We start from the raw sequence: 23751 nt of genomic DNA on the forward strand, positions 1-23751 counted from the left end.
GAAAAAAAACCCTTTCACCTGTAAAGGGTTAAGAAGCTAGGATAACCTCGCTGGCACCTGACCAAAATGACCAATGAGGAGACAAGATACTTTCAAAGCGGGGGGGAAGAGAAACAAAGGGTTCTTTCAGTCTGTGTTTTTGCCTTTGCCGGGACCAGAGCAGGAATGCAGGTCAGAACTCCTGTAAAGGGTTACTAAGCAATCTAGTTAGATATGCGTTAGATTCTGTTTTGTTTAAATGGCCGATAAAATAAGTTGTGCTGAATGGAATGTATATTCCTGTTTTTGTGTCTTTTTGTAATGTAAGGTTTTGCCTAGAGGGATTCTCTATGTTTTGAATCAGATTACCCTATAAGGTATTTACCATCCTGATTTTACAGAAGTGATTCTTTTACTTTTTCCTTCAATTAAAATTCTTCTTTTAAGAACCTGATTGCTTTTTCATTGTTCTTAAGATCCAAGGGTTTGGGTCGGTGTTCACCTATGCAAATTGGTGAGGATTTTTATCAAGCCTTCCCCAGGAAAGGGGGTGTAGGGCTTGGGGGGATTTTTGGGTGAAAGACATTTCCAAGTGGGCTCTTTCCCTGTTATATTTGTTAGACGCTTGGTGGTGGCAGCAATAAAGTCCAAGGGCAAGAGGTAAAATAGCTTGTACCTTGGGGAAGTTTGAACCTAAACTGGTAAAAATAAGCTTAGGGGGTTTTCATGCAGGTCCCCACATCTGTACCCTAGAGTTCAGAGTGGGGAAGGAACCTTGACAAGCTCTGTTAGTTTAGTTCCAGTGAGGGCATGGCCCTGTGAGCCATACATCTGTATGGCAGCCCTGAACTCAGTGGACATCTGGAATTAAGGAATGGTGGTGAGTCAATGGCTGTAATTATCATTCCTGTCCTTGCAGCAATGCAGTTTTCTGCAAGTCACTCCAGCTTTAATCCCCAGATTTATTGTGCAGTAGCATGCAAAAGTTGCCAGAGCAACAGTGTGCTGGGCATTATATGTACAATCAGTGAAGGGGAGCCCAACGGACATAAGACCTGACAGGCTGTAAAACAGGGGTCTCAAAGTCCCGGCCCATCTGCGGCCTGAAAACCTCCCCACTTTGGCCTGTGGAGGAGAGACACGGGCAGACACGCTGCCAGCAATGTTTGCTGCAGGCACCGCCCCCAGCTCCCATTGGCTGGGGGAGAGGGACAGAGATAGCATCACTAGTCGCTGGGCAGAGTCAGCCATGGAGGCAGCATCATTTCCCCCCCCCCGCCATGAATATAAATAAGTCAAAATACCAAACACAACTACCTGACGCACACTTTGCTGCAGTGCTGAAGGTTTCAACTGCTCAGTCACTGAGGCCAAACATCAAACTGACAGAACTGAAGCATTGCCACATGTCTGGCAAACTCTAAGAACTCTTTGGCAGGCGAAGAATTGTATAACGTTGTATGACAGTTTTATTATTTCTAAGAAATTTGAAATAAAAAATACAATATAAACATTTTCTTTTCTGAACACCATCTTCAGTGACATTACTGGCCCACTGGGAGGATTTGAAGACTGGCCCTAAGGAAAATTGAGTTTGAGACCCCTGCTGTAAAACCTCCATTTGTCTTGGTGGGTTTATTATTAATATCACAACAGCACCACCTAGTGGCTACAGTGTGCAAGGCAGGCACACTTGTCCTGAAGGGTGTATTCAGGCAGACAAGATCAACAGACTTCCCCACTGTCACACAACAATTCAACATGGGACCAAAACCCAGGTTACCTCACCAGCGTGCCTAGGCCCTCTGCACTGGACCACACTCTCCCTCTTCATAATGCTGGAGCATGTCTGTAGCAGTTCACAGACTCACCAGTGCAGCACCTCCTGCTGGTTGCCTTGGGAATTAGCTCAATTCCAGCTCTCAGAGCAACCTCTGCTGGCCAGTCTCTCACCTGCCTCAGTCCCCCATGTCCCTCCCAGACCCCGGTGGCCTTTACCTCAGGGCTCTGCCCCAGCAGTACCCCCACAATCTGGGTCTCCCCTCCCAGGGGAACCCCCAACCCTCTATACCCACCTTTCCTCAGTGGGTATTGCCAGTCATCATCTAGCCCCTATTCTCTGGGGCAGACTGCAATCTGTAATGGCCACCCATCACTGGCAAGGGAAAAGGACCAGCTGCATCTGCCTATCCCCAGGCTGCACCTCTGCAGCTTCAGTACCTGCCTAGCCCATTGCCAGGCTGGAGATCCCCCACTCCTTTTGCCCTTCCCCAGCACTGCCCAGCTTCAGGTACCCTTGTTCCTCCAGGCAGCAAGGCCCATCTCTCTCCAAAGCTAGAGAGAGACTGTGACCCAGCTCCTCCCTGAACCCTTATAACAGGGCCAGGTGTGGCCTGATTGGGTGCAGCCACAACTGTGGATGCCTCCCCAATCAGCCTTTAACCTTTTTTTTTTTTCCAGGAGCAGGGTAACTGCCCCACTACAATGTCCCTTTACAGAACAGCAGCACACATGATACAAGGATCACTGGTCACACAGCTGTCAGAGCCTTCAGGGCCAGGAGGCCTATTAGTCATACATTGTCTTGGTAAAATCAGGGCCACTTGCATTCCTCCCATATTGCAGAATGCTCTGTCATTTCCTGGGCATTTCTTTGGGGTGGGTTCTATTCTATGCAATATCAACTGGTTTATAAAAAAACAACAATGCTGTGGCTTCCAGAACCTGCTGCGTCTCCTGGAACATCTAATAGCGTGATAACACAATGGCCTGGGGTTAGATACCTGTAGGTTTCTCTCTTTGACTAGGCCCAAACTAGTGGTATTGGAGTCTCTGTATTTCCTGTGTACACTATGTAACTAGCATTTGTAATGAACAACAGAGAATGGACAAGACATCCAGGTTAAGATTTTCAAAGGGGCCTAATGGATTTAGGTACCCAACTCGTATTGAAAGTCAGTGGCCATCAGGGATCTAACATTTCCAAAGGTATTTGTGCATCTTAAAGCTCCTAGTGGGATTTAGAAAATTGCTTAAATAGGTTAGGTTCCTAGCACCAGATTTTTAAAGGTATTTAATGGAAGCTAAGTGCCTGAATAACTTTAACAATATAGCCCCAACTATTGACCTGCAATGAAGTTAGACACCTAACCGTCTCATGTGCTTATGTAAATCCAGTAGTCATCTATCTACATTTTTAGGTGCAAATCTGGCCCTAACTCCCTTAGATTTCTTTGAAAATCTCAGGCCACAGGCTTCATCTAATGGTCACTGAACGACTGTCTTTCCAGTGACTTTAGTGGGAGTAGTTCCCAACAGAGGTGTTAGCCAATACATACATGTTGGGTGAAGAATTCATCACATCACTGGGTATTATGCAGATGATATTGCTATAATATACGTTGTATCTATGAAGCATTGGCTCAGGGGAACTTTGGCTGATGTATATATATATATATATATGTGTTGGGAAGTTATGTTAACTGAATACATTATGGTCTCCCCACAATTCGGTTCACTCATGTGGAGGATCCCCCAATACTTTGCAAACCTGAAGCCAGCTTTGGCATTAGGAAATAGGATGCCTGTCAAAGACATGATGCATGAATGGTATGTCCTAGCACAGACTGGGATGAACCTCTATACCTGGTTGGTTTGGCACATAGTACCCAAAAGCAGAGATAAGCAAAGTACAGAGCAAAACCGTAAGTTTAGGAACTATTATACACTGGTGGGTTGGATTTCTAGTGACCAGTAAAGGGCTTTGTAAGTTGTAAAATCATAGCATAAATATTGCTAGCTGAAATGCATATTTTTGAAGCACACCTTTTGAGTAACATGAACACCCTGCGAGAATTTGCTTCCTGGAAGGGTAGGTATGTCTCCTTTTTGTATTGTATTGCTTTATCTTTAGACAATACATTTGGCTAGGTTTGGTTATTTGGTCTCTTGGTCTTTTTAAGACTGAACCCCAAGTGTAGTCAAACAATTGACACACCTTTTAGTCATTAGAGATGATTGTCACATACATTTGAAGGTGCCTATTCTGACTATAGATTGGGTGAATGTCTGCTGGTGAGTCAAAGTGGGGTTTATTCTCAGCTCTGGCATTGAACCAGCTTATGTCTCAGTAGCCACATTTTGCAGATGAGGAAAACAATATTTTCCCCTTTCACAGACTGATTTGATGCTCAGGTCAGATTTTCAAAAGAATTGAAGGTGTTCAGTTCCCAAATCCCATTGGTAGTCAATAGAATGTGGGTGCCTAACTCTTTTATGCACCTTTGCAAATCCCAGCCAAAAAGACATTTTTTAATAAAAAGAATTAGTCTTTTATTTTTAAAAAAAAATAAATTACTGTTTTATGTAATTACCAGGGGGAGGGACAGCTCAGTGGTTTAAGCATTGGCCTGCTAAACCCAGGGTTGTGAGTTAAATCCTTGAGGGGGCCATTTAGTGTTATATAGTGTTGTGCTTGGATACATTGAGAGAAAAACGGTTATTAGATGTGATTGAGTAAGGAGAGCTGTTAGAGTGTTTGTGTTACTGAACACATGCAGAGCAAAACATCCTACCCCACCGACTGTTGGTAGTGAAATGACAGCTGTTCTGGGCAGCGCTCCTGGGAGCTAGCCCCTCCTTTTGGTGGACCAATCAGCGGTTGTTTTACAGCTAGGTCACAGAATGCGCTTGTGGAACCAATCCTGTAGTCCCAAGCTTTAGAGAGGATCTTTACCTTACATTAAAAGCTATAAAAAGAGGATTAAAAAGGAAATTTAGGAAGTACCTGATAAAAAGGTGAATAAAAAAAGCATTAAACAATATTAAAAACTAAGGCAAGACATGTTGAGCAAGCACATGGCCAAAAACTGGCTTAAAAAAACATTAAAAGCTAGGGTTAAAAAGGAAATTTAGGAAGCGCCTGATCAAAAAATGAATAAAAAAGCATTGAACAATATTAAAACCTGTTTAGTAAACACACGGCCAAATGTTGGCTAAAAAACCCATTGAAAGCTATAAAAGGGAAATTTGCTAAGCACGTGATAAAAAAAAGTGAATAAAAAAGCCTTCAGGATCAGGGTAGATTAAAAGCAAGAACAGAGAAAAGATAGAGAGCACATGGTTGAATTAAAGAGAGAGAGAGAGAGACAGAGAGAGATTTTACCTTGCGTGTCTATCTGTAACATGAGGCAGCTGCACAGTTTAGAAATGTTCAGACTTGTTCTCCCCGCCTGTGGATCGGGCCAGTCAGAGGTTGTTTTACAAGGGCGGCGTTATAGAGTTTATTTTTTGGAACCAATTTTACAGCCTATGATCCCGCGCCCCCTCCCTCTTTAACAGCCTTATTCTTATCTAAAGAAAGAGACTCCCAGCGTTTTCTCCGCCTTGTATTTTTTAGAAAGGAGTTTTCGTAAAAGTTAAAACCACACGCTTTCAGCAACAAGCGATTTTTAAAAGTGTTTTTCTAGGGTTTAGGCTAGCACTGGTTATGATGTTTTCTAGTAAGCCCAGTATAAAAGAACAGGCTTGTGCAGCGGATTGCTGTGATTGGAAGAAAGAAGGCTGCTTTTTAACAAACACAAGGTAGTTATGTTAAGTTTTGTAATGGAGCAAAGTTCTGCTTTATGTTGACTGGGAAAGGCCCAGCCCTTTACTTACAGGGGTGTTTCAATAAAATGGAGCAAGCAGAATTACCCCAGGATTTTAGTAACAGGCAGTTTATATTTTTCTTATTTTGTTAACCCCTGAATCAGAGAGAAGAAGCTTGTTTTTTGGTTGTTTTTTTTTTTTGTTTTTTTTTACTTTTTAACAAAGAGAGGTGAAAGTTTTGTAAAGGAATAAACCCTTCAGATACCACACTCCTGTATTTAGCCCCATGGGCATAAGGGTTTTGATAAAAGGTAAGCCTGCAGAAACAGTTTAGGGTTTAAAAACACAAAAAAGTTTTAGACTAACATGGTCAGTAAAAACAATGTGAAAAAAGAAGCCATTGTGATCAGAAATAAGAAAGCCCAAGGCCTGTTTTTAAAACAAAAGGATACCAAAGACTTGTACTGAAAAGAACAGTAACTTTAACTGTAAATAAGCTCACTGTATAAAATAAAACCTTTTGAACCATGGAAGCTAAAGAACGTAGCCCAGGATTCCTGCCTTTTTTTTCCTTTAGAGGCCGCTTGCTCTGCTCTTATCGAAACAAACAGACCCCTGTAACAAATGCTGACCAGCACACACTATAAACAATTAAATAAATTGAAGTAAAGAATAAAGGCTGTAGCTTTTAAAGACTTTTGGTTACAGATATGTTAATGGGCATATCCCCATTTACAGTGTCTTTCTATTAACTGTTTAAACACACTTACTATAGAAAATACGAACTTTTTAACCATTAAAGCTAAAGTATGTAGCCCCTTTGTTCCCCCGTCTTTTTTTCTATAAAAAAATGACCCTTACACCCCATGGTTTTAAATTTTAGGGGCCCCAAGTCCTTTTTTCAACAGGTTTAAACCTATAAAAAGGGACAGAAAACTGGACAAGGATGTTAAAGACACACCACTGATACAAGACTTTTGGTGTCCTGGGAAGCAACGACATGGTAAGAAAAAGGACTACAGTGTGTGTTATCCCTGTTCTATACCTGTGTTGTGCTCAGTTAAAAGTTAATATACGTATTTTTTTCAACTAGGACGAGGCCTTTTTTCTTGACATACCAGATTCTGCACTAGAAGTTTTAAATTTCGGGAAGCTGCTTAATATGTTACACATTTATGGTTTATGTTTAAAAGAAATGGTTTTAAGGAGTTTATTTTTTTTTAATTTAGAACAAGATGGAAGTCAAAACCAACAGATAGGTTTTTCTGAAATGACAGAAGACGGTACGGTTTGTTTTTAAATATGTGTTTGAAATAGTGTACGTTTTTTCTAGGGTTTGTTGTTGTTAGTAAAAAAAAGAAATTACCTTTGTCCCAAAGGTTTGACTGTAAAAGCGTTTTGCTGAGCCTCCTTGCGAATTGTGGAGGCGGAAGAGGGAATAGCGCTTCAGTTTTTTACAAGGTATTTAGTGTAAAGGGGTGGGTTGTGTGGAATATATGTACAGGGGATATGTTTGTGGCTGTTAGTAGAAAGAACATACAGGTTTATGCGCTAAAAACATTTTGTTTATGTGTATTGACAGACTTATCAAGTGTTATCCCTCAAGAAGAAACGTTGAAGGGGACCAAGAAATTTCCCTCTGAATCCGTGACAGTTGGAAACAAGGGTATTAGACACTTTGATTTTGAGCAGCCCAGCACATCCAAATCCCTCGTTACACAGAGCCAGCTGCCTTTAAGGAGGGGCAAAAAATATCCCTCTGAGGCAACTGCCATTGGAAGCAAAGGTATTAGACTCCAAGATTTTGAGCAGCCCAGTACATCCAAAGCCCCTGTTACAGCCGTCCCTAAAAAGGGCCAAAAAATCTACCACTAAAACAGAAGCATATGGGAGCAAGTTGGTTAACCCCCCCCCCCCCCCCAATTTTGATCTGCCCTGCACCACCAGGGCCAAAAAATCTACCTCTGCAGCTGTCAGGGACACTGGCAAGCAATCCAAAGGGATTAAACCCCCTAGTTCTCAACAGGGTGTGACTAAACATGAAACCTAAAAACATAAAGAGGGGTTGGAGGAAAAAAATGGAAGAGATCTAAAAAATTGAGGTGGCTTTTGGCTAAAATGCCCAACTATTAGAGGGGGCCAGACATGTCCATCAGGAGCTGGGGTTTTGGGACCCTGTTTAGTCACACCCTCCCTTCCACCTTCAACACACTTTCCAACTTTTCAAGCAGTCCACGGATCTCTGTTATCTTTTGGTCTAAAACCATCCTTTCTTCTGGAGCATTTTGCTTTTGAAACACCTCAACAATTAGCTTTGAAAACTTTTTGTTTATTAAACTCTTCAAAGATGGACACAGAGGCTGCTACAGGATTGTTTGCCTTTACCCTTTTCAAAGCTGGTTCCTTCGGGGCTGTAAAGGCTTCGGACTGTTGAGAACTAGGGGGTTTAATCCCTTTGGATCACTTGCCAGTGGCCCTGGCAGCTGCAGAGGTAGATATTTTGGCCCTGGTGGTGCAGGGCAGATCAAAATTGGGGGGGGGGGGGGGGCAGGTTAACCCCCTTGCTCCCATATGCTTCTGTTTTAGTGGTAGATTTTTTGGCCCTTTTTAAGGACGGCTGGTTCTGTGTAACGGGGGCTTTGGATGTACTGGGCTGCTCAAAATCAGGGGGTCTAATACCTTTGCTTCCAATGGCAGTTGCCTCAGAGGGATATTTTTTGCCCCTCCTTAAAGGCAGCTGGCTCTGTGTAACGAGGGATTTGGATGTGCTGGGCTGCTCAAAATCAAAGTGTCTAATACCCTTGTTTCCAACTGTCACGGATTCAGAGGGAAATTTCTTGGTCCCCTTCAACGTTTCTTCTTGAGGGATAACACTTGATAAGTCTGTCAATACACATAAACAAAATGTTTTTAGCGCATAAACCTGTATGTTCTTTCTACTAACAGCCACAAACATATCCCCTGTACATATATTCCACACAACCCACCCCTTTACACTAAATACCTTGTAAAAAACTGAAGCGCTATTCCCTCTTCCGCCACACGGTGGCAGTACAGCTCCACAATTCGCAAGGAGGCTCAGCAAAACGCTTTTACAGTCAAACCTTTGGGACAAAGGTAATTTCTTTTTTTTACTAACAACAACAAACCCTAGAAAAAACGTACACTATTTCACACACATATTTAAAAACAAACCGTACCGTCTTCTGTCATTTCAGAAAAACCTATCTGTTGGTTTTGACTTCCATCTTGTTCTAAATTAAAAAAAAATAAACTCCTTAAAACCATTTCTTTTAAACATAAACCATAAATGTGTAACATATTAAGCAGCTTCCCGAAATTTAAAACTTCTAGTGCAGAATCTGGTATGTCAAGAAAAAAGGCCTCGTCCTAGTTGAAAAAAATACGTATATTAACTTTTAACTGAGCACAACACAGGTATAGAACAGGGATAACACACACTGTAGTCCTTTTTCTTACCATGTCGTTGCTTCCCAGGACACCAAAAGTCTTGTATCAGTGGTGTGTCTTTAACATCCTTGTCCAGTTTTCTGTCCCTTTTTATAGGTTTAAACCTGTTGAAAAAAGGACTTGGGGCCCCTAAAATTTAAAACCATGGGGTGTAAGGGTCATTTTTTTATAGAAAAAAAGACGGGGGAACAAAGGGGCTACATACTTTAGCTTTAATGGTTAAAAAGTTCGTATTTTCTATAGTAAGTGTGTTTAAACAGTTAATAGAAAGACACTGTAAATGGGGATATGCCCATTAACATATCTGTAACCAAAAGTCTTTAAAAGCTACAGCCTTTATTCTTTACTTCAATTTATTTAATTGTTTATAGTGTGTGCTGGTCAGCATTTGTTACAGGGGTCTGTTTGTTTCGATAAGAGCAGAGCAAGCGGCCTCTAAAGGAAAAAAAAAAAAAAAAGGCAGGAATCCTGGGCTACATTCTTTAGCTTCCATGGTTCAAAAGGTTTTATTTTATACAGTGAGCTTATTTACAGTTAAAGTTACTGTTCTTTTCAGTACAAGTCTTTGGTATCCTTTTGTTTTAAAAACAGGCCTTGGGCTTTCTTATTTCTGATCACAATGGCTTCTTTTTTCACATTGTTTTTACTGACCATGTTAGTCTAAAACTTTTTTGTGTTTTTAAACCCTAAACTGTTTCTGCAGGCTTACCTTTTATCAAAACCCTTATGACCATGGGGCTAAATACAGGAGTGTGGTATCTGAAGGGTTTATTCCTTTACAAAACTTTCACCTCTCTTTGTTAAAAAGTAAAAAAAAAAAAACAAACCAAAAAACAAGCTTCTTCTCTCTGATTCAGGGGTTAACAAAATAAGAAAAATATAAACTGCCTGTTACTAAAATCCTGGGGTAATTCTGCTTGCTCCATTTTATTGAAACACCCCTGTAAGTAAAGGGCTGGGCCTTTCCCAGTCAACATAAAGCAGAGCTTTGCTCCATTACAAAACTTAACATAACTACCTTGTGTTTGTTAAAAAGCAGCCTTCTTTCTTCCAATCACAGCAATCCGCTGCACAAGCCTGTTCTTTTATACTGGGCTTACTAGAAAACATCATAACCAGTGCTAGCCTAAACCCTAGAAAAACACTTTTAAAAATCGCTTGTTGCTGAAAGCGTGTGGTTTTAACTTTTACGAAAACTCCTTTCTAAAAAAATACAAGGCGGAGAAAACGCTGGGAGTCTCTTTCTTTAGATAAGAATAAGGCTGTTAAAGAGGGAGGGGGCGCGGGATCATAGGCCTGTAAAATTGGTTCCAAAAAATAAACTCTATAACGCCGCCCTTGTAAAACAACCTCTGACTGGCCCGATCCACAGGCGGGGAGAACAAGTCTGAACATTTCTAAACTGTGCAGCTGCCTCATGTTACAGATAGACACGCAAGGTAAAATCTCTCTCTGTCTCTCTCTCTCTCTCTTTAATTCAACCATGTGCTCTCTATCTTTTCTCTGTTCTTGCTTTTAATCTACCCTGATCCTGAAGGCTTTTTTATTCACTTTTTTTTATCACGTGCTTAGCAAATTTCCCTTTTATAGCTTTCAATGGGTTTTTAGCCAACATTTGGCTGTGTGTTTACTAAACAGGTTTTAATATTGTTTAATGCTTTTTTATTCATTTTTTGATCAGGCGCTTCCTAAATTTCCTTTTTAACCCTAGCTTTTAATGTTTTTTTAAGCCAGTTTTTGGCCATGTGCTTGCTCAACATGTCTTGCCTTAGTTTTTAATATTGTTTAATGCTTTTTTTATTCACCTTTTTATCAGGTACTTCCTAAATTTCCTTTTTAATCCTCTTTTTATAGCTTTTAATGTAAGGTAAAGATCCTCTCTAAAGCTTGGGACTACAGGATTGGTTCCACAAGCGCATTCTGTGACCTACCTGTAAAACAACCGCTGATTGGTCCACCAAAAGGAGGGGCCAGCTCCCAGGAGCGCTGCCCAGAACAGCTGTCATTTCACTACCAACAGTCGGTGGGGTAGGATGTTTTGCTCTGCATGTGTTCAGTAACACAAACACTCTAACAGCTCTCCTTACTCAATCACATCTAATAACCGTTTTTCTCTCAATGTATTCAAGCACAACACTTCCCCTATTCACAATCAGAGGGGTAAAATATTTCGCTCTGCATGCGTTCAATAACACAAACACTCTATTCCTTAGTAACGGATCTCCTTATTCAATCACATCCAATAACCTTACCCAAATGTCTCTCACTCTAATCTTTCAATCTATTACATTTTCTATTCTTTTATAGCATACCATCATCTCTCTTTTCTTTAATAACCTGCCCTTTAACAACAGCTATCCTTACTCAATCACCTTTCTTCAATAAACCTTACCCAAACTTTAAACTGCTCTCAATGTAGCCAAACATAACATTTCCCCCATTCAAACATGCACAATTTTTTTTTCAAAATGGGCGACAGCGCCAAACTTTGGCGCCAATGGAAACTGGGTGGGAAGGTGAGACATAAGCCCTAGAGGGGTTTGGGCATGTCAAAAAATGCATGGTGATGAGTGCTATCGAGTCCTTTACTACTCACTTCTCTCTGTGTACAGTGTCCGACTGCAGGACAATGAAGTATAGTCCTAGGAAAGGAGAGGCATTTGTCTTATGATAAAAACTTTCAAATGGGTCTTCTAGAGCTAGGAAGCCCATTTCCACTGCAATTCACTTGGAGTTGGTTCCCCACACACTGCAAATCCCAGCCTTAGTTGACTGATTTTTTCTTTGTTGTGGGTTCCTCTAAAATATCAAATCTTGTCCCATTTTGCACATGGATCTCCAATCTAGAAAGGCCATTGCTGTGCTCTCATACACCAGGTAGTGAAACATGTGATTATTTGAACCAACACATTTCTGTACTGTTGTACCGATAAGCTCCATCACCATAGTATTTGAGTGCTTGGTGCCATTTGTTTCCAGAGAGATTAGTTTTGTTGAACCGGAAGCCTGGTCAGATATATAATCTACCCCAAAGATTAAGAGTTGGCTTTTCCCCTCCCCTGGCCTCCATTCTCCACTCACCCATCTTTGTGGTAGCCAGCAGAGTGAGAAAATGAAAATAATGCTGATGTTTTATTGAGTGAATTTATTGAGTGAATCCTTATTTATGTGTCAGAGTTCATTTCTTTCCCATAGACACACCGCTTGGCGAACCAAGAACAGGGAAATGGAATGTCCATCACAGAATTAATCCTCCTGGGATTTGGGAATGTCCCAGAACTGCAGATCCTTCTCTTCCTGCTGTTTCGAGTGATCTATATTGTGATTATGGCTGGGAACATCCTCATCATTGTGCTGGTAATGTCTGATCAGCACCTTCACACCCCCATATACTTCCTCCTGGGGAACTTGTCCTGCCTGGAGACCTGCTACACATCCACCGTCCTGCCCAAGGTGCTGGCCAGTCTCCTGACAGGGGACAGGACACTGTCATTCAATGGGTTTCTCACACAATTATATTTCTTTGCTTGTCTAGCAGGTGCACAATGTCTTCTTTTTGGTGATGTCTCACGATAGGTATTTACCTATATGCAATCCAATGCACTATCTAGTCTGTATGAGTGACAGGTCTTGCCTGCAGCTCACAAGTGGCTGTTGGATAGGTGGATTCCTAGGTGGTAGCATAACAATGTTGTCAATATCTCAGTTAACATTCTGTGACCCCAACATTATTGACCATTTCTTTTGTGATTTCATCCCATGTGTAAAAGTCTCCTGCAATGACCCTCAGCAGATGGAAATGTTGGCTGTTGCACTCAACTTGATTTTCTCACTGGTCCCTTTCCTTCTTACCTTGATGTCCTACGTCTGCATCATCGCCACCATCCTGAGGATCCCGTCCACCGCTGGGAGGCAAAAGGCCTTTTCCACCTGTTCCTCCCACCTCATTGTGGTGAGCATTTATTATGCAAATCTGCTGACTGTCTATATGTTCTCAACCACCGACACCCTGAGCAACCTCAAGAAAGATCAGTCTGTCATAGAATCATAGAATCATAGAATATCAGGGTTGGAAGGGACCTCAGGAGGTCATCTTGTCCAACCTCTGCCCAAAGCAGGACCAACCCCCAACTAAATCATCCCAGCCAGTGGCTTTGTCAAGCCTGACCTTAAAAACTTCTAGGGAAGGAGATTCTACCCCCCCACTAGGTAACGCATTCCAGTGTTTCACCACCCTCATAGTGAAAAAGTTTTTCCTAATATCCAACCTAAACCTCCTCCACTGCAACGTAAGACCATTACCACTCATTCTGTCATCTGCTACCACTGAGAACAGTCTAGATTCATCCTCTTTGGAACCTCCTTTCACGTAGTTGAAAGCAGCTATCAAATCCCCCCTCATTCTTCTCTTCCGCAGACTAAACAATCACAATTCCCTCAGCCTCTCCTCATAACTCATGTGTTCCAGTCCCCTAATCATTTGTCTTGCCCTCCTCTGGATGTTTTCCATTTTTTTCACATCCTTCTTGTAGTGTGGAGCCCAAAACTGGACACAGTACTCCAGATGAGGCCTCACCAATGTCGAATAGAGGGGAACGATCACGTCCCTCGATCTGCTGGCAATCTACACCATCCTTACTCCCCTGGTCAATCTCCTCATCTACAGCCTGAGAAACAAAGAGGCCCAGGAGACCCTGAGGAAAGCTTGCTGACATTCATGTTTGGACCATGCTAATTGGTCAGTTTCCTTGGGTTAAAACAGATATAACATGGGCTTGGGTAGGGCCTGAACCAAAGCTGACTGTAGTCCCAGGTCACGTTTCCCTGAGCTTCATTGGCCTTCAAGTCATGCTCTTACAGAGTCACACCTGTGTGAGAAATTGGAGATTAAGAGACCTCTTAAAACCTGTGACCCCAGCCTTTTTAGGACCTATATAAGATGCCACAGGTGAGCACTACTGCAGGGTTTGCTGCAGCCAAGCTGGGTTTGTGATTCCCAGAGGGCTGGAATCACTGTGTGCTCGATCAAGGAAACCAACTATCCAGCGTCCCAGTCCAGTGTCCGATCTGCTCCACCATGTCCGTTATATTTGACAATGGGACCAAAGGGTGTGAGTTGCCCAACTCCCATTCACTGCCCATAGGATTTGGGTGCCTAACATTGGCCTTTTATGGGAAAACCCTGTACATTTATAGCCAAACCACTATCCTGAGACCTTTCCCAGGGGATGCTTTCCACCAGTTCCTTCTAGTGTTTCTCTATTTTCCCAGTGACCCTAATAACTGTGTATCTGTCACCAAGAGTATCGTGCAATAAAAGAAATAAACTGAGTCTTCTCTTTCTGTCATCTCTCTTGTCACACCTCTCATTATCTGTCCCCTTCATGGCACGTGTGAGGAATAAATGTGTCAAGGTTTGTCTACACATAGAAATTGCACCACTTGAACTATATTGCCCTATCTCTGCCTGTCCTCTGGTATCCGTGCCTTGTTGCGGTGGGACAGCTTGCGTGTTCTAATGATCCCCAGAGTCTGTGTTGGCGGGGGCTTTTTGCTCCTGGTCAGTTCAACCATTCCGGATTGGTCTGTGTGGACCGAACAGATACCCTGGTCCTCCAATTTGGGGGTTAGGCACAGGGCTAACAACCCTGTCCTGTAAAAAAGAAAAATATGTTACGGAAACAACGCCAGCGAAATCAACCATTACTGTGTGTGATGGCCTTCAGGAGTCAATGACCCATATGACTGCCAGTGATGAAAGCTGTAAGGAAGCTACTGGCATGAAGATTGAAGTGCTCAACACCAAGAGAAAAACCAAAGAAATGCGCTGGACAGAGCATTTCAAATAATTGCTGAACAGGGAGCCAACTAAAGAGAAAGCAAATGTCTAGGAAGCAGAAGAAGATCTTGATATGAACAGAAACATCCCAACTAAGGAAGAGATCATTCAAGCCACCAAATCCTTAAGAAATGGGAAAGCTCCTGGCAAGGATAACTTGAATGCAGAATTGTTCAAGGTAAATCCTAACTTAGCAGCATTTATCCTAGCACCTCTATTTACATCAGTCTGGGAAAGGAGAAAAGTGCCAGATGAGTAGACCAATGGGGTTATAGTGAAGATAACAAAGAAAGGAACTCTCAGTGATTGTAATAACTGGCATGGTATCACACTTTTATCTGTGCCAAGCAAAGTACTGTGTAAGATCATAGTCCAGTTTATATCAGAGGCAGTTGTTAGCATTCTCAGAAAAGAGCAAGTTGGTTTTTGGAAAGGGCGTGGATGCACAGGCCAGAATGTCACTCTACGAAGCATAATAGAAGAGTGCTTAGAATGGCAATGGCAACTCTACATAAATTTCATAGACTTTGACAAGGCTTTTGATAGCACTCACAGGACCAGCCTATGGTGTATTATGCGGGCATATGGAATTCCTTTCCATATTATCAACATCATCAAAAGCTTCTATTGCAACTTTATGTGCAGTCTTGATTACAGTGAGCTCAGTTTTGAAGACAAAACAGGAGTACGTCAGGGGTGTGTCATGTCTGCAATCCTCTTCAACATTGCCATCAACTGGGTAAAGCGGCATACAACAGAAGACATGCCAAGAGGCATTAAATGGACAGAGAAACTATGACACATCCAAACTGTCTTCATTCCATACAACCTGCCTCAGAAAAATCCTCTGTATCTTTTGGCTCAGAACAATCTCAAACCAAGATCTATTGACACAGTGCAGCCAAGAGGATCTGAGCACCATCATTGCAAGGAGGCGATAGAGACGGATCAGTCATGTGCTTCGGATGGAAACTGATTCCATCATGAGAGTTGCAATACAATGGACACCTGAAGGCAAGAGAAAACCGCCAGAAAACAACATGGTGAAGAGCCGTGGAAGCTGAGCTGAAAAACTTGGGGCACAGCTGGGGAACCATTGAAAGAGTTGCCAGAAACAGACAGGAATGGAGGAGCTTCATCACTGCCCTAAATGCCAGAGGCATAATAGAAACCTGATGATGATGATCTGCCTATTACAGGGCCATGTGCCCGTGGGCTGGAGAGTCGGGGCCAAGCCAGCCCTTGTTAGAGAAGGGTCCCCACCTGGGGGGAATCAGGCAATATCCAATAAAGGGCAGAAGGGGGATGGGGGAAGAGGCAGACCCAGGAGGCTGAAGTGAAAGTTCAGAGAGTAAATGAGGGAAAACCCTGGGACTGGAGGAATTGCTCCATCTAGGAAGAGCTGAGAGGGGCCTGCTAAGGTGGGCAGGACTCACACTGGATGGGGGAAGTGTGGGGTGTACACAACTGGAGGGAAGGTGTCATCTGCCTTTTAGTTCTTCTTCGTATGAAGTGCGTGTGGAACAAAAAGGGATAGCTCCCCGCGGCAGCCTCTCCCGGGACCCAGAGCTGTGCAGGGGAGACCTCAATCCTGGGAAGTAGGGCCCAGGCAGTGCTCATCTGTGGCCTTGGGGAAACACTGCAGAGAGAAGGCAGCCAGACCACGTCTACACTGAGCCGTTAAACCCAGGCACGGGTTTGGACCCAGCCCTGCCTCCCCCTGCTGTCCACACTCAATCTGTCTGACTCAGGCCCTAAGACCCTCCTGGGACAGGGGCAGGGTCTGACCCCAAATCCCACTGAGGTTCAGGTTCAATCCTTGTCATTTTGTGGTGTGGACATAGCTCAAGCTGCAGACCCAAATCAGAAGGTCTGTGCAGAGCAGTATGGGCACCTTAGCATGGCTGTGAGACCTGATTCCAGCAACCCAGGTTTACAGTGCAGTGCAGGCACTCCTATCAGTCTATCTATCTATTCCCATATATACCCACCCATCTGTTTCCATACCCTTCCATCTATCTATCTATTCCCATGACACCCATTTAAACTATCTGTCTGCCTGTCTGTCCCCATGGACACCCCTCTGTGAGCTTGCACTCTATATGATTTTATGAAAATATGCTAATCATAGAATCATAGACTATCAGGGTTGGAAGGGACCTCAGGAGGTCATCTAGTCCAACCCACTGCTCAAAGCAGGACCAATCCCCAATTAAATCATCCCAGCCAGGGCTTTGTCAAGCCTGACCTTAAAAACTTCTAAGGAAGGAAATTCTACCACCTCCCTAGGTAATGCATTCCAGTGTTTCACCACCCTCCTAGTGAAAAAGTTTTTCCTAATATCCAACCTAAACCTCCCCCACTGCAACTTGAGACCATTACTCCTTGTCCTGTCCTCTTCTACCACTGAGAATAGTCTAGAACCATCCTCTCTGGAACCACCTCTCAGGTAGTTGAAAGCAGCTATCAAATCCCCCCTCATTCTTCCCCCACCTTCCCTTGGTGAATCCATGCTGACTGTTCCTGATCACTTTCCTCTCATGTAAGTGCTTCAGGATTGATTCTTTGAGGACCTGCTCCATGATTTTTCCGGGGACTGAAGTGAGGCTTACTTCTTGTAGTGTGGGGCCCAAAACTGGACACAGTACTCCCGATGAGGCCTCACCAATATCTCTCTATCAGTGTTATAGAGGGTGAACAATTTATGAGATTACCCTGTGTAAGCTTTATACAGGGTAAAATGAATTTATTTGGGATTTGGACCCCATTGGGAGCTGGGTACCTGAGTGTTGGAGACAAGAACACTTCTTAAGCTGTTTTCAGTTAAGCCTGCAGTTTGTGGGATGTAGTTCAGACCTGGGTCTGTGTTTGCAGCAGGCAAGCATGTCTGGCTCAAACAAGACAAGGTTCTGGAGTCCCAAGGTGGCTGGGAAAACAGGTTAGAAGTAGTCTCAGCACATCAGATGGCAGTCCCAAGGGGTTTTTTGTGATCCAACCCGTCACACCTTCTATCAATCTATCTAATCTCAATTAAAACAGGAGAGTTTCCTACGGAAATTAAAAATAACTTGTGGCTCAGAATCCCTGAGTATGAGCAGAACCAGGGATTAGGTCCCAGTGATCATACAGGAGACATAAATATCTGTGGTGGTTGTCGTACACATTTATTCTTTGCTGCCAGAGATGAGTCTGTCCCTTCTGTCCAAGGTAGGCCAGATAGATTGCCATTAAATAAGATCTAAAATTGATATTGCAAATTAATAGATTCATGGATGTTAAGGCCAGAAGGGACCATTATGATCATCTAATAGGAATTTGCCCCTAACACAGGCCAGAGACTCTTAGCCAGTGTGTCCTGCCTTGGACCTACTCACTTGCTGGTGAACACAATAATTTAAACCAAAGGCAAGGAAACAATTTGAATTGAATTAGGTTGGGATTTTTGAAAGGAGCCAAAGGGAGTTAGGTGCCTAACACCCTTTGAATTTCTATGGGATTTGGGGGCTTAATTGCTGCTCAAACTCTCTAAAAATGGGTGAAAGTGGGAAGAAGAGAGAGGATACCAAGATCATCTTGTGTTTTCTTTACAATACATGTGGAGAGTTCTCATTTGAACAGATTGGTAAGGTACAAGAGCAGAGCTAGCTAGCTAGCTGGATCCCCAGCTGCAGGTGGGCAGAAAATGGTATTACCATCCTGTGACAATTCTGAGTTTCAAAAAATGTCCTGTTCCAGATCAGGACCAGGCTGAAACCTTTCAAAGATTTATGACCAACCCCCTCCCCCTGTCTCCCGAGCTACAGAGTCAGCTTCTGTTTCATCCTCTCTGGGCCAGTGTATATTTAATTATTTATACAAAGTGGAGCAGCTCCAACAGGAGAAACTGAGATCCCACACACAGGTGGGATGTAAGCTTCCCTGGTCTGAATCAGGCAGAACACAGACTTGAACCTGGTGCTCTCATCATCAGGCTACTAATATTCAGGAGCAGGTTGGTTGGCTGGTCTCTCTCTCTCTCTCTCTCTCTCTCTGGTTTTAATGAGAAATTCTTTCCTGGACCCAAGAAAGCTTTTCCCATGAAAATTTTGCCAAGATACGTTCCCTTGAGAAAGTTCAGCATTCACATTTTTCCGTTTTGCTGAAGGTTTCCTGACCCGTTTTATTCCCAGTTTTTGGCCACATTGATATTTCATTTACTCCAGTGTTGATATGATATAAATTCATTTACAGGAGCAGAATACATCAATGTAAATACTTGTGCTGCGGACAGCAGAACTGGGGGCCACTTGGTTTACACCGTGCCTTGTAAAACTGAAATCTCATGCAACAGCTGACAAGATGAGTTATCACACTAAGAACTACCTATCTCTAATTCACAGGTTTTTACATCTATGGAGTGTTAGACAGATTGTATCAACTCATCTGTGTACATGCTAGTGGAAGAAGAATTTAATAAGGTCATTATTGACAGCTGAGAAAATAATGATGGATGAACACAGAAGAGAAAATCAACTCATGTGACATTTCTTTTTTGCATTAAGCCTGGAATTTTTAAAGGGTCCTAAGGGAATAAGAAGCAATCAATGGGTAAATTTTTTAAAAGCACCTAAGTAACTTGGGAACCTAAGTCCCATTTTAAAACGTGACTTGGGAATTTAACACCAAATCTTCAAAGGGGTTTAGGTGCCTAAAGGCTCAGATAGGCACCTAGTGGGATTTTCAGACATTTCTAAGCAGGTTAGGTACCTAACTTTCCCTTGATATTCAATGGGAGCTGAACAGATTTCTGTGCTAGGTACCTTTGAAAATACCCACCCAAACTATGTAGCAATCAACCAGGAAATGGGCAAAGTAATTTCCTCTCCTTTTCTGTGCTGGGAAAAGAAAACCAAGTGAATTTTAAAGGGTGGGATTGTCAGAGGAGCCAAAAAGATTTAGGCATGGAACTCCCATTCCTTAACCTCTTTTGAAAACACTGTTCAAAATTACTTGTGTGATTTCTGCATGTCCCCTACTTCACAGCATCTTCAGAGGCTGATCAGGGATCCACCAGAGTAGGGCATGAGCAAGGACTGCAGAATCAGGACTCTCTTCTGACGTAAGTAGTTCAGCATGTGAGTCCCCAGACTAAGATTTTTTTTCTTAGTTAGAGCTGGTCAGAAAACTTAATTTTCATTCCATGGGAAGTTTTGACCTTTGCAAATTAGTTTCTTTTCTGAATTTGAAGGGAAAGCTGAACTATCAAATTCCTTCATACCAAAGTTCTGAATGGGAAATGTCAAAATGCAAAAAGAAAGATTGAATTGAAATGATTTGACAAATTGAGATGCTGGGGTTTCTTTTATTAGAATCGACATTTTGGTGTTTCATTTTGAAATGTCAACTTGTCAACAGGGTTTTGATCAGAAAAATCAAACAAGGTGTGGAAATCAACATCTCCCCATGGAAAATGTCCCCGTTGACGAAGCTACACTTCATGGTAGGAATTATTTTTGTGCAAAAAATATCAATCCCTTGTGAAATTTCTCAGGGATGCCCACAGTCATGAGGCATCTCACAACCACGCACCCTTAGAGTGAGGAAATCTTATCTGTGCCTGCCAGGGGTCAGTTCCCCAACATCACCAACCTCTGGAAACACAATCACTAATGTCCAGGCTTCTGCAGGCCCCACTCTCTCTTAACAATCGGCACACTCCAACCTCTGTGTCCTCTGAGCATCTCTGTGCAATGTCCAGCCCCCAGATTCACTGGACACTCTCAAAAGAACACCCCAGCTTACCAGTCACACCAAAGAATACAGTTCCACTCAGCACACCCGCCCTTGGGTTTGTTTATAGAGAAAGCAAGTATAAGTTTATTTAACAGATGAACAGAGATTCAAAGGACAGCCAGCAGAAAGAGTGGAACCAAAAGGGTTACATATCAAACAAAATAATAACACTCAAACTTGAGCCTAAATTGAACTATCCAGCTATTGCTGTGTCACATAGAGCAAAAGCTCACCCCAAATCCTTCCAGCGTGGCACTGGTCTTCCATTCATGAGACACATGACACTGTCTTTTTGCCATCCAGGAAGATGCAGAGTTTGTCTCTGTCCCTACAGTTATGGTCCAAAAAACCCATTGTCTGCACTTGCAAACAGGGTACCTCCCCACTGCTCATGTTTGCCTGGCTAGAATCACCACTGGAGGCTTTGCAATCAGTTGATCAGCATTTGGCTCAGACTGTAAATAGGTGACCATTGTGCACCATGTAATACCCAGTTTACATGCAGACAGACAGATAAATAAACATCCCTTGCTGGGAAGAAACCTTTTGGAGATCAGTCTCAAGTGTCAGATCTTAAAAGGGTAGTTTTCAGTATCTATCCAGAGCTCCTTACATATTTCCCATACATACATTTCACAGTGATTATGATGACCAATGTGACAGATTTTCAATACATTCCTTATATGGTGCCTTTGGTGAACTAGTATGTAGATACCAGACCAGGGGATCTGTGTGACCAGACCCCTACGTCCTTTGTCAGTTGGCACCAACTGGACCTTTACTTTTAGGTCTGTACATCCCATCCACCCAGTTCAGGGCTGAGCAAAGTCTTCCTCGTTGGCTGGCCAGTGCTAGTTTCCTTTCAGCTAAATGCAAATCTTAGACATGGCTCCAACCAACACCCCAAATTCAAACCCCCCTGGAACTGAGAAGAGAAGTTTTGCAGATGGGCCTGCCCTTGACAGTGGGCAAATCCAAAATCTGTGAACTTTATCTTTCAATTATTTGCAAAACTCTCTCTCTCTTTCCTTCAGAGACGGAAGATGCTGAATAATTGATATGGAAAAAATCACACTGTGGTGATTGAATTTATACTCCAGGGATTTTCAGATCTCCAGGAACTACTGGTCATCCTGCTGTATGTTGAGTGTTAATTATGTACATAGTCACTATGATGGGAAACAGCCTCATCATTATGCTCATATTGGCTTACCCTCCTCTCCACACCCCATGTATTTTTTCCTCAGGAACCTGTCCTTCCTAGAGATCTGCTACACATTGGTCACCATCCCCAAGATGCTGATGAATTTGCTGGTGGAGCTGAGAACCATCTCCTACTCGGGATGCATTGCACAGATGCGCTTCTTTTTCCTTCTCGGAACCGCTGAGTGCTTGCTCCTGGCTGCCATAGCACATGACCAGTTCATGGCCATATGCCACCCCTTCTGTTACGTGCTTGCGATGAACAGGAGGGTGTGTGGGTGTCTGGTGGCTGGCTCATGGCTGGGTGGGGTCATTGTGGCACTGATACAAACTGCTCTGATAGCTAAGGTGCCATTCTGTGGGTCTAGTGCCATCAAGCACCTAACGAAGAGAGGGAAGACCATCTTCGCAAGCAGGCTGGCTAAACTGGTGAGGAGGGCTTTAAACTAGGTTCACTGGGGGAAGGAGACGAAAGCCCTGAGGTAAGTGGGGAAGTGGGATACAGGGAGGAAGCACGAGCAGGAGCACGCGAGAGGGCAGGGCTCCTGCTTCATACTGAGAAAGAGGGATGATCAGAGAGTTATCTCAAGTGCCTATACACAAATGCAAGAAGCCTGGGAAACAAGCAGGGAGAACTGGAAGTCGTGGCACAGTCAAGGAATTATGATGTGATTGGAATAACAGAGACTTGGTGGGATAACTCACATGACTGGAGCACTGTCATGGATGGATATAAACTGTTCAGGAAGGACAGGCAGGGCAGAAAAGGTGGGGGAGTTGCACTGTATGTAAGGGAGCAGTATGAAGAACTCCAGTATGAAACTGCAGAAAAACCTGAGTGTCTCTGGATTAAGTTTAGAAGTGTGAGCAACAAGGGTGATGTCATGGTGGGAGTCTGCTATAGACCACCGGACCAGGTGGATGAGGTGGACAAGACTTTCTTCCGGCAATTAACGGAAGTTACTAGATCACAGGCCCTGGTTCTCATGGGAGACTTCAATCACCCTGATATCTGCTGGGAGAGCAATACAGCGGTGCACAGACAATCCAGGAATTTTTTGGAAAGTGAACGAGACAATTTCCTTGTGCAAGTGCTGGAGGAACCAACTAGGGACAGAGCTCTTGACCTGCTGCTCACAAACCGGGAAAAATTAGTAGGGGAAGCAAAAGTGGATGGGAATCTGGGAGGCAGTGACCATGAGATGGTCTAGTTCAGGATCCTAACACAAGGAAGAAAGGAGAGCAGCAGAATACAGACCCTGGACTTCAGAAAAGCAGACTTTGACTCCCTCAGGGAACTGATGGGAGTCCAGGAGAGCTGGCTATATTTTAAAGAATCCTTATTGAAGTTACAGGGACAAACCTTCCCGATGTGTAGAAAGAATAGTAAATATGGCAGGCGACCAGCTTGGCTTAACAGTGAAATCCTTGCTGATCTTAAACAGAAATAAGAAGCTTACAAGAAGTGGAAGATTGGACAAATGACCAGGGAAGAGTATAAAAATATTTCTCGGGCATGCAGGAGTGAAATCAGGAATGCCAAATCACACCTGGAGTTGCTGCTAGCAAGAGATGTTAAGAGTAACAAGTAGGGTTTCTTCAGGTATGTTAGCAACAAGAAGAAAGTCAAGGAAAGTGTGGGCCCCTTACTGAATGAGGGAGGCAACCTAGTGACATAGGATGTGGAAAAAGCTAATGTACTCAATGCTTTTTTTGCCTATGTCTTCATGAACAAGGTCAGCTCCCAGACGACTGCACTGGGCAGCACAGCATGGGGAGGAGGTGACTAGCCCTCTGTGGAGAAAGAAGTGGTTCAGGACTATTTAGAAAAGCTGGACGAGCACAAGTCCATGGGGCTGGATGCGCTGCATCCGAGAGTGCTAAAGGAGTTGGCGGCT

The sequence above is a fragment of the Caretta caretta genome, chromosome 13 (assembly GCF_965140235.1).
Source record: "Caretta caretta isolate rCarCar2 chromosome 13, rCarCar1.hap1, whole genome shotgun sequence".
Lineage (NCBI taxonomy): Eukaryota > Metazoa > Chordata > Testudines > Cheloniidae > Caretta > Caretta caretta.